Here is an 11,590-nt window from a genome sequence, read left to right on the forward strand (position 1 = left end):
AAAAAAAAAAAAAAAAAATGTTTTAAGTTCTTCGAGGTAATATCGTTTTACATCTAACACTGTTTTTGAGAAATACGCCTTCTATGTTTCATGTTGAATGTAGTTAAAATATATAAAATAATAATTTGAGCTGTTCAATATTATACTAAAGTAGTGAACAGATGAAAAACGTGTAAATGTTAATGCTGTATTAATTTGTTTTATACGCATTCTATTGCTCAACTAAAACTTTGTTTTATTTGGCTCTTTAAGTAAAGTATAGACTTGTGCACGAACACGAATTCACTATTCAAGTACCTAAGTCGTTTAAAATATTTCGTAATCTTTGAAATTTATAATAATAAAATCGCTAAATTTTATTAACATCGTAAAACAAATGTACCATAAATACCATACCTAACATTTGTTAGTTACGTACTTGCTAAACTACTAATAGAATTTGAACGTTAAGTTTCTGTTAAATACTGTGATGTATTTTTCTTTTCCCTACTACTATCAGCCCACAGACGTCCACTACTGGACATGAATCTCCCACGAAGCTTCCCACAGCGAGTTGTCCTGCCCTACTGTCTACTAACTATTAAAAAAAACCCGGCTCAACGTTTTGATTTGATAATGTACACGAGATATGAAAGTAAAATATTTACAAAACAGCAGATCTAGGCTACTTTCTTGATAAGATTCGCTATGGTGGGTAACGTTTGACGATTAATACAATTTTTTTAAATTTGTTTGTGTATATTTACAGAGTTTTTGATGTGAAACTTCTTTCGGTTTTTCAGACAGATCAACAGATTCGTTACGGTTAGAGAGAAAAGATACAATTTAGGAAGAGCGAGAGTGAGAAAATAGACAGAGCGTCTCGCGAACCAATCGACCGTGGAGAGAGGGAAAAGACAAAGCGAGTTGGGTCGTTTCTACTATACACAGCATCCCTATTACAACAGAAATTTGATTTAAGGAAAAATTAAGAAAATCACAATACTGCACACCTCAAAAAGAAGTTTCACTTCTTTCATGTGCACCAAGTTGTAGGCGCAAGATTTTAATTTTTAATTAACGATTACCGCTATTTCTACATTGAGTTCTCGATATTTGGGCGCTGTTTGTCCTGTCAAGCGTTACAAATCATGGTTACACTGTACAAGGTAATAGACAGCCGCGAAAGTTTAAAAACAAATTGTTCTATTTGTTTTAACGGCAATTCACACATTATTCGGGCATCAATTAAATGATCATGAATTTCCGGAACAACTTCTGTTATTCTCAATTCATTAAGCGTAAAGAACCACTGTCTATAGTTTATCCTCCAGTTTTCAGTAGACACAACTAAATCTAGTTTCACGTCTCAATCTCGCTTTTATCAACTTCACGAACGACTTAAAATGAAAAGTGTAAAGTATAAATAAATAGAAATAATAAAATTGTAAAAATAAAAGCGAGATTACTCCATAAAACTAGTTTTATTTAAGCCCCTACCATTCCTATTCGGGGTAAACGTTCGGCTGACGAAAATTCCGTTTGCTGTATTTAGGTTTTTCATACTTAAATATATTTGAACGTAGTTATATTAAATGGGATATCAATATCTTGTTTACATGCTACAGAGCATCTAATGAATGAATTCGTAATTCGTTACTATATTTAACTATTTTTTATACTGATTGTTTCGATTGATCTTGATTCTTCAGCTAATTGCTTTGGCTATACTGTACTAATATAGATTACTGTACCGTAGTTCAGATTCCCCATGTTTCTCTTTGTTTATGATATTAAAAGCCTTTATTTGTTCTTATATTGTTGCGCTTTAAGATAATCTTAGCTTGGAACCGTCCGATGTAGTGCGTTAAATTGCTAATAAGGCCGAAAACATCCCAACAACTTCTCTTTAGAAAGTTTACCCCGTTTTAGTGAAGTAGAAATCCGATAGCATCAAGAAGAGACAAATCGCTTCTTAATGAATATTTTCATTTCCTACTATGTTTTTGTTTGGAATAAAATTCATTCAAATATATTTAAACATTAATAATATAATTGAATTTCATAGTTTGTACATCATCGGGTGTTATCTAAACGTTTTTGACCACGGGCCGCTGTCAGCAACCGTACGCAAAACGTTATTCGCTACCTAGATTACTTGATTTTGATATTGAAAATAATTTACTTTGATTCAAGCTTGTATTAAGTCCTACTGATAAATCATAAATTTAATATAAGTAATAAAAAACATTAGAACTTAATTATTTCAATCAAAGGCCCATAGTTGTGATACGACTATTTGTGTGTAGGTTTTTACTGTCATTTCGGGAATGAATAGGATTAATAAGTTCTTCTAATCTCTCCGGTCATCGTTCTCAACGATCCCGTCGCTTGCGACGAAGGGCTCGACGAGTAAATTAACCCACAGACACAGCTCATTGAGTTTACCGCCGGATCTTCTCAGTGGGTCGCGTTTCCGATCCGGTGGTAGATTCTGCGAAGCACTGCTCTAGCTAGGGTTCGTGTTAGCAACGTCGTCAGGTTTGAGCTCCGTGAACTCACTAACTACTAACTCGGCGTTTATTTTTTATTTTATTGCCCTTTTAGGCAGATGAGCATACGGCCCACCTGATGGTGAGTGGTTGCCGTCGCCCATGGACTTTAGCAATGCCAGGGGCAGAGCCAAGCCGCTGCCTACCGATCTAGAATAACCTCTCGAGGTTACTAGAATAGGTAGGAAAAAAAAAAACTAATCTCTAAACAGCAAGTTTCCAAAGACCCTATCTAGATAGCTCAGAGAATTCACCATAAGAAACAATATCTAATTCAATTTCCAGTTTGAACTATCACTTGCTAGTGTTATCACGAGGGACTTGCTCTGTGGAACGAGTCGACTAAACAGATAGATATACTTAGCGGCATATAAGAGCTAGCGATGTCTTTATACAATACACATAGATATCAGCCTATATATACGAGTTTTGATTACTATTTCCGGAGTCAACAAGGTTAATTGAAAAATAGATCCATAATACAACACAGGAGCATATATTACTACAACTAAATAATAAAATGCCAGTCGCGATTCACTAGTATATTATATCAATTTATAATTTCTGTACATACTGAATTCACTGAGCCATTGATTTTAATAATAGTTTTGTAAAGAAATTTTTTAAGAGGTTTCTTAAAGATAGAGTTCCTAATGTAAAGTTCATAATAGATCTTTACTCATGAAGTTTCCGTTTTATAATACTGACCATTTGAAACGTAATTTATGTATGGCTGGAAATGAAATCAAAATTCTAATGAATATTATTTTAAAACTATGGAATTCTATATTCAAATTCAGTCATTTGTTTGTTGATTAGTGTTTTGTTTTTACTACATAATATGTGTCTTTCTCAGGACAAAAATGAAAGTGTTTATGGAATACAAGATTCGGTGCGGGAGAAATGACGCACGAACGGCTTACAATGACGTGATTAATTGACTTAATGACGTGTACGGAGTGAATGAACACTACAATCGAACGCACGACGCGTTAGTGGTTTAAAGACTTCAGATGTAAAAAAATTGATCTATTTTTTTTATTGCTTAGATGGGTGAACGATCTCAGAGCCCCCTGATGTTAAGTGGTCACTGGAGCCCATAGACATTTACAACGTAAATGCGCCACCCACCTTGAGATATAAGTTCTAAGGTCTCAGTATAGTTACAACGGATACCCCACCCTTCAAACCGAAACGCATTGCTGCTCCACGGCAGAAATAGGCAGGGGGCGGTACCTACTCGCGCGGACTCACAAGAGGTGATACCACCAGTAATTACGCAAGTAATAATTTTGCGGGTTTGATTTTTGTTATACTATGCTATTCCTTCATCGTGGAAATCAATCGTGAACATTTATTGAGTACGTATTTAATCAGAAAAATTGGTACCCGCCTGCGGGATTCGAACGCCGTTGCATCGCTAGATACGAATACACCGGACGTCTTATCGTTTACGTCACGATGACTGAATTTTCAACCGTGATTGCCCGAAAACTAATATCAACAATAACCATCTAAAAGTGACAGTGTAAGATACTCAATCTAAGGCTGGGTTAGCAGTAGCTTTCAACATTAGCATCAAAATATTATTAATCTAGTTGCACCGAATAGGCAAGATAAAAAACTTGATTAATTGTTAAGTGAGTCCTTTAGTTCACAAATAGAACAGAAAGCCGCTATCAATCGCATTGCTTTAGACTTTTATAAAGAAATGGTAGCTAGTAATAATAATAATAATAATTCTTAATTAAACACATGCCGTATAGTCCGTCAATTCATGCAGGAAGACTTAAATATTCTCCAAGTAGAAAATGAAGCTCACTTGGCATAGGCCCGTGATCTTCATTATACCGAAATATCTTAAGTATTCCGAGAAACACAATATAAGAATATAATAATTCTTATAATGTTGGCACAATTATGAGTATATTTTACAATACTGTTCATATGTTTTAAATTTTATTTCACAATAAAAAAAATGACAAAAAATAAAACTTTAATATAGATAATAAATTAATAAAAATAAAACTATTTGTACCATAAGTTACTATATAGTTGTAACTATATTTTATTGTATAGTTAACATTCATATTTCAAATAGTTAATACATACTTGAATAAACTGCATAAAGTAAGTCTGAACTTCATCGAGAAAGATCAAAATTTCAGTTGAACGCATTATATCTGCTAGATAATAAACGCAACATAAAGTCGGTATGATGAATTCTTCAAAACATTATGAGATTATGATCACCGTTCAATTTACTGTTTCTAAGTATATAATATACGCTGTCTCTTAGTCTATTATCTATAGTTACACGCGCGTAGGGTCTGCATGTATGTTTGTGTCTGCTTTCACTGCCCGTTGACTGCGCAGTTACTGTTTTTATTCACATTATAGATGCATTAAACACGATCTTAAATAGGATACTCGATCAATATTAGATTTAAAATGTCCTCATGCACTGCGCAATGTCGGCAAAAAGCGCTTTATTATACAGTAAATAATTTAAGAAAAGTACTTGTTAAGTGGTGTTTTAATGTTAATTGTTATTGAAAAAAATGTTTCATTTGCTTGTTTGCTGGTGCTAGGGCGTTGTTTGAGCCCGCACGGGTAAATATACATCTGTCTATTTCTGCCGCAAACCAGTTTAAAGTTCTAGTTTGAAGGTGCAAATAACTGTTATACAATAAATAACAATTGTGTCTTCGATTTCGCGTTACAAGGTGAGTGGAACTTTCACGTTGGGATGTCTCTGAGAATGTTCGTAATACATTTGAGATAACTTCTTCTCTCTCTCTATCTTATCCTCTTCTGTAAAAGTACAACGTGTTTATTTTATGATATCGGATTTGATCGCCACTTTGAGAAGGTGGCACGACATGAGAACCCTCTTGTCGTGGCCGCTGGAAACTACATACTCGATCCTGTAGACCGAATGGTAAACCGTCGACGTCGCCCAAAGCGCGTCATTACGGATCTTCCTGATCCATTAACGGTGCTTTTAGGCACTACAAGCACCGGTCACCGTCCTCGTCGAACCCGTCGCTTGCGACGAAGGGCTCGACGAGCGAATTAACCCATAGACACAGCCCATTGAGTTTCTCGCCGGATCTTCTCAGTGGGTCGCGTTTCCGATCCTGTGGTAGATTCTGCGAAGCACTGCTCTTGCTAGGGTCAGTGTTAGCAAAACCCCGGTTTGAGCCCCATGAGCTCACCTACACACGTTAGGGCGAAGCTGAAATAGCCTCTCAAGTCTATCAGCATAGGTAGGAACAAAAAAGGATTTGACAGAATACCATTTCGATCAATACTATCATCGTATTATTTCTTACATCATCATACTTGAATGGTTTTTTCTTTAGTTAACTTTTACGCTATCGAGAACGATATACAACTCGCACTAAGCACACAGTTATTATCAAGGCAACTAAGTGTTTACAAATTATGATTATAATTCATGTTTACAAAATAAAATTAGCACGATGTATTTGTAACATTACCTTGGTAACGTTATATTTCAATCGATAACAAGTAGTTGTAAAATATTTAGATGCTCTCTAAGCAAATCCCAACTGCAGCTCACATATTGCTGATAAAAGTTATTTCATAAAAACCAGACGGAATTCTTTAATAGTCCTATAATGAACGGCATTTTGCGGGTAGACCTTCTATGAAGTAGACCGACAACCTAGTGAAGATTACAGGAACCTCTGGATGTGGATAATGAACTACACTGTGGCTAATATCGGGAGAGATTTACGTCCAGTAGTGGACCCGATCGATGATGATGATAACAATTATAATAGAACAATTACTCCCTTGAGGCACGAGGTCGAAAATGCAATTGTATATGACGATACACACGAGTAGCGATGATTTTCAGTACATCAAATATAAAATGTTAATAATAAATGATATTACAAAAAACAAAAAGAATATGAGTTGACAACAAGCAGGAAAAATATAAATAAAAAATAAACTTGTATTTATCTCTGGCAATCTCTGTACAAATTCACAAGTTAATAAAACGTCTTGGAATTGGTGAAAATTACGTTGAAAGATTTATTTGCTTACCTAAATTGAACTAATTAAAATGGTGCTCAAAAATAATGAATAAATTTAAAGTAATCTAGGACAGGTGGTTGAGTTCAGGCGCAAACCCACTTATAGCGAACAAAAAATAGCCGATAATAATACTAAAATAAAATAAAAATTGAACTCTGCATAAAATAAAGACGATAGTTTAATAGCTGAAACATGTGACGAACAGTTTTTGTAACTTGTTGTTTTAGTAATTACTCATGAGTTGCGCCTTGAAAAAAAATAAAGCAATATTTTTTGTTAGAATGTTGCTTCAAGATAGTTTACATGATTAATTTTCCGCTTTAACTAGTACCTATAACTGCCGTAGGTTGCAAAACCCAATCTTACCCAGGTAACAAGATAGAGATGGTAAATTTAGTAAAAAAGAAACTGCTATTTTTCATATCACTCTCTATAACAGCCTCCTCTGTTTAACAGTCACCTTTCAGTGGGTATCTAAATTTGTATCTAACCTAACCTAACCTCTGTACATTCTACTGATTTTATTTAAAATGCGTGTCAAGCTTAACGATGCTTAAAATCTTTTTATTCAAATTTTATCTTTATGCATAGCTTTCATCAGATATTTACAGTGGTATATTATTTTTAGTGTTATATTATTGTAAGTGTGAATATTAATTATATAATTTTAGATGGCATACATTCATATTATGACGTGGCCAGTGGTTTTGGTTATTCTATTATTAGAGAACACAAATATATTTTCTGAGTACTTCGATAAAAATACACAACCATTTAATCACCAACGCCAACAATTTTATTTTTGATAAGTTCGATTGACGTGTAGAGCTTACGGCTACGGTAAGCAGCGGCTTGGCTCTGCCCCTGGCATTGCTGACGTCCATGGGCGACGGTAACTACTCACCATCAAGTGGGCCGTATACTCGTCTGCCTACAAGGGCAATAAGAAAATTTTCCACATAAACTTGACCGTACACATCAAAGTCAAATAAACGATATTCATTTAATTTAAATAATCATCAATAACCTTCAATCATTACGCGTGTGTACCCATTTAATATTTTAATTTAACAGTTCAGCATCGAATACATTTGTTTTGTCTTTTAAAATCATCCCAATAAAAGCTGTAGGTATGTGATAACGTTTTATGTTGGCATCGTTCATGGCGAGCGATAATGTCAGGGCCACGCAGAAGCCACTACCGATCGATAAGTCTTCTAGAATTACGTTCAAGGAGACATACTGTAACTCGTGCAATATCGAGACAAGAGTTGCATTCTAAGGTTCATGGGGCGTGGTATAAAATATTTGTGGATACCTGACGTGGATGAGGGCAATGGTTCAAAGGAATTATCTCTCGTACTCGCACGGCGGGTACAAAGTAGATGATGGTTTCCATTTACGTGGAAAGGTATTTTTAAGAAACAATGAATAAGAAGAGCATTTTCAACAAAAGGGACTCCTTCTTCATCGCTTTTTTCATCACTGAAGGTCGTGTCCTTGGAACTTGACCGTGGCCTGTCTCGTGAGCTGTTTCTACCTCGTCCGGTCCTCAGCTTCTCGTAGGGCGGTTGCGATTGGCACACCGTGTGACCTGGGCTCGATACGCCGTCTGATGGTAGCCTGATCGCTTACAGTTTCATTTTGTACTTGGTCCACTTTCGTAGGGTTACTTACTCGACGTAAGGTTCGCCGCAAGGAGCGGAGATTGGAATGGAGACTGTGGAGAGGCTAAGTGGTTGTTATTTTTATACTGCCAACTATTGCGCATCACACATCCTAGAACCCCAAAAGGGATAGCAACTTATAATTTTAAGATCAGACCAGGTGCTCAGCAATAGGAAATTCAAAGTGCAGTTTTAATCGGGTTCGGTATTCGATCCGTATCTTTTTTATTTAACGGAACCACTAGGAGATAAATAAAAGCATTAAAGCAAAATTAATAATAATAATAAATATGAGTAACGTAATTTTTTGTAGATAGTGATAAAAATATATTAGTAATAATGATTGTAAATTAAATCGATTATACATTTTGAATTTAAAAACTTGTTACGTTCATGCCTACGGATCTTTTAACCGTGAATACGTATACAACAGTTGACATCCTTAGGTACGCCTCACAGAAGAAACTCAATCCCTCATTTATATGAAAGAGCTCAGTTTTTAACATAGCTAGCTCACAGACAACAGAATAAACAATTTAGCGTAGATTGCTTTAGTGTAGGAGACGTGCAAACAATATCATTCACAATATTATATTACAATTTGAACGCGAAGAACCCGGATAAAAGAAATTGTCTTCTAACCTATTTTGCCTCCTACTGTTTTATGTCCATCGTACATACAATGTGTCGTTAAATAAAATAAATAGGAAAAAAAATATTTCTAGATAATATTGCTTTTTTAACACGCTCTTTTAAAGTTAGTTCGCTTAGTTTAAGGTAGTTTATAGTTAGCTTAATCTTTAAACGTTTTCGCCGACTTTAGGGCGTCCATGTTTCCCATACTTCAAGCACATAAGAATTTCATTTGAATGTGGAGATATAATTTTGTACATATATGTATAAGGCGAATAACACTTTGCGCTCGGCTTCATCCAACACATTTTTAATCAGCTTCTATTGTGTAATAATATTACACTGCAATTCAGATTTTAATTTCTTTTTTTTTCACGTAACGCTAGGCTGGTAGAGATTTCTTGAAGCGATAAGATCACGATCAGAAGATAAGCTCTTATAAATTATTTCATCTGTTTCTTCTTTTTCATTCTGTGTATATAAGCATATTCTACTGTATTTTTCCAGTTGGTTAACATCTATGCATGTCTAAGGACTTTATCCCGGTTCTTCAGACCCACCGTTTATTAGCTCTTACAAATTTAATAATACTTTATAGATTTTGTATGACGGCTTCACGGCTTACCATCTCGTAACCAGAACGTCATGCAGATACACCCCAGTTTAGGCATTGTTATGCATATTTTCACGCCCTACATTCTTGACCCGCAATATACACATTGTAAGACATCCCTTATACCATAAATATCGTTCTGACAAAGTCATCGCTGTGTTGCAGTAAAAGAAGCATTTATTACTACTTTTAAACATTGGTTTGCATATTACTGTAATTTTTAAAATAGGTCTATACAAAGTGATCTCAATCTTTTTTAATATTAATCACTACGGTGTACTCGTTTCGAATTATTTGCACAGGGTTCAAGTCCCACAGGTTTGTCCCGACTATTCTTATTTTAATAGTTTGGGGTTTTGTGTAATTAATGATGATATGGCGAACCCGCAAGAGTGTGGGTAGATCATGCTCTTACAATATCCAGAGGTGAAAGGCTTTTTAGTTTAAGCGACATTTTTTAAACTTTACAAGAGAGCCATTTAACGTTCAAAATTTGGAAAAAAAAATCTAGAAAAAACAAACTTCTTTAGCTATTTGAATGGTGTAGACATAGTTGAAGTTCGATTAAAAACATCGAACTGTTGTTGTCTTTAATATTAATTAATGAAGTCGTGCTGGCCTAAAGGATAAGACGTCCGGTGCATTCGTATCGAGCGATGCAACGGTGTTCGAATCCCGCAGGCTGGTACCAATTTTTCTAATGAAATACGTCCTTAAGAAATGTTCACGATTGACTTCCACGGTGAAGGAATAACATCGTGTAATAAAAATCAAACCCGCAAAATTATAATTTGCGTAATTACTGGTGGTAGGACCACTTGTGAGTCCGTACGGGTATGTACCACCACCCCGCTTATTTCTGCCGTGAAGCAGTAATGCGTTTCGGTTTGAAGGGTGGCGCAGCCGCTGTAACTATTATATAACCTTAAAAATTATATCTCAAGGTGTGTGGCGCATTTACGTTGTAGATGTCTATGGGCTCCAGTAACCACTTAACACCAGGTGGGCTGTGAGCTCTTCCACCCATCTAAGCAATAAAAAAAGACCTTGAAAATAACTTACCTTTAAAAACGGACCTTTCATTACAAAGATACGAGTCATTAACTCGTAAATTTGCAATTAAAGGTCCGTTTTATTCGTCTATTAACCGAAATGACGCTTAAACCAAATAGTCTTTGACCGCCTCGATATGGTTCTACCATATTTACTACCTCTGTCTGTTGCAAAACTCATGAAACCTATGACTACCCGTCCAACCTTATCCTATATTATATATAATATAACACGGTACTTTGTACATATTTAGTAATGTAGGAGTATCTACTGTGTTATAGGAGGATTACCTGATTACTATATACTAGGTAATTACTACATAAATATTGACATCTATACTAATATACAAATCTACAGTGGTTTTTACGGATGTTCCGTTATAACTACTGAACCGTGCATCCGATTGACTTGAAACTTGGTATGCACATAGAAAATACATGTATTTAATGGATAGGCTAATAAATATTTATATGAGTGTTGGACTCCTTAATAATAATGACAATAAATAATAATGTTAATTTTAAATGCTCAGCGAAGCGGGCGAGTACGAGTTTATAAAAATCTAAAAAAAATACACAACCACTATATGTTTTATTAGAAACATCAGCGTTTAATAGGAGCGGCGCGAGTTTGCCGCCTCTAAATTGATTTTAAATGGTAGACGATGCAAACAGCGTGTATGTATGTACATGTAATGTTTAGTTCGCTCTTAATTGAGGATCGAGTCCATGATTTGCAATTTTCAGTAGCCTCGAACTTATATTACAGTTACATTTACTTTCAATAGATGCAAATCAATCTTGCATATGTATTTGTCGTTTGAGACTTGGATAACACACAAAATTGTTTTTGGTACTGTGGTTACTTTGTGAAATAAAAAGACGCGCCGTTTAACTATGTACCGTACCGTACCGGTAAATACTTCCCGCCACATTTTTTAAATGCTGAATTACGTAAATTAAACATTACTAGATGATGACCGAGCTTCGCTCGGTTTTTTTTTTGATATCGCCATCTTGTTGTGT

Source organism: Bombyx mandarina, chromosome 01, assembly GCF_030267445.1.
Source record: "Bombyx mandarina strain Sakado chromosome 01, ASM3026744v2".
Taxonomy (NCBI): Eukaryota; Metazoa; Arthropoda; class Insecta; order Lepidoptera; family Bombycidae; genus Bombyx; species Bombyx mandarina.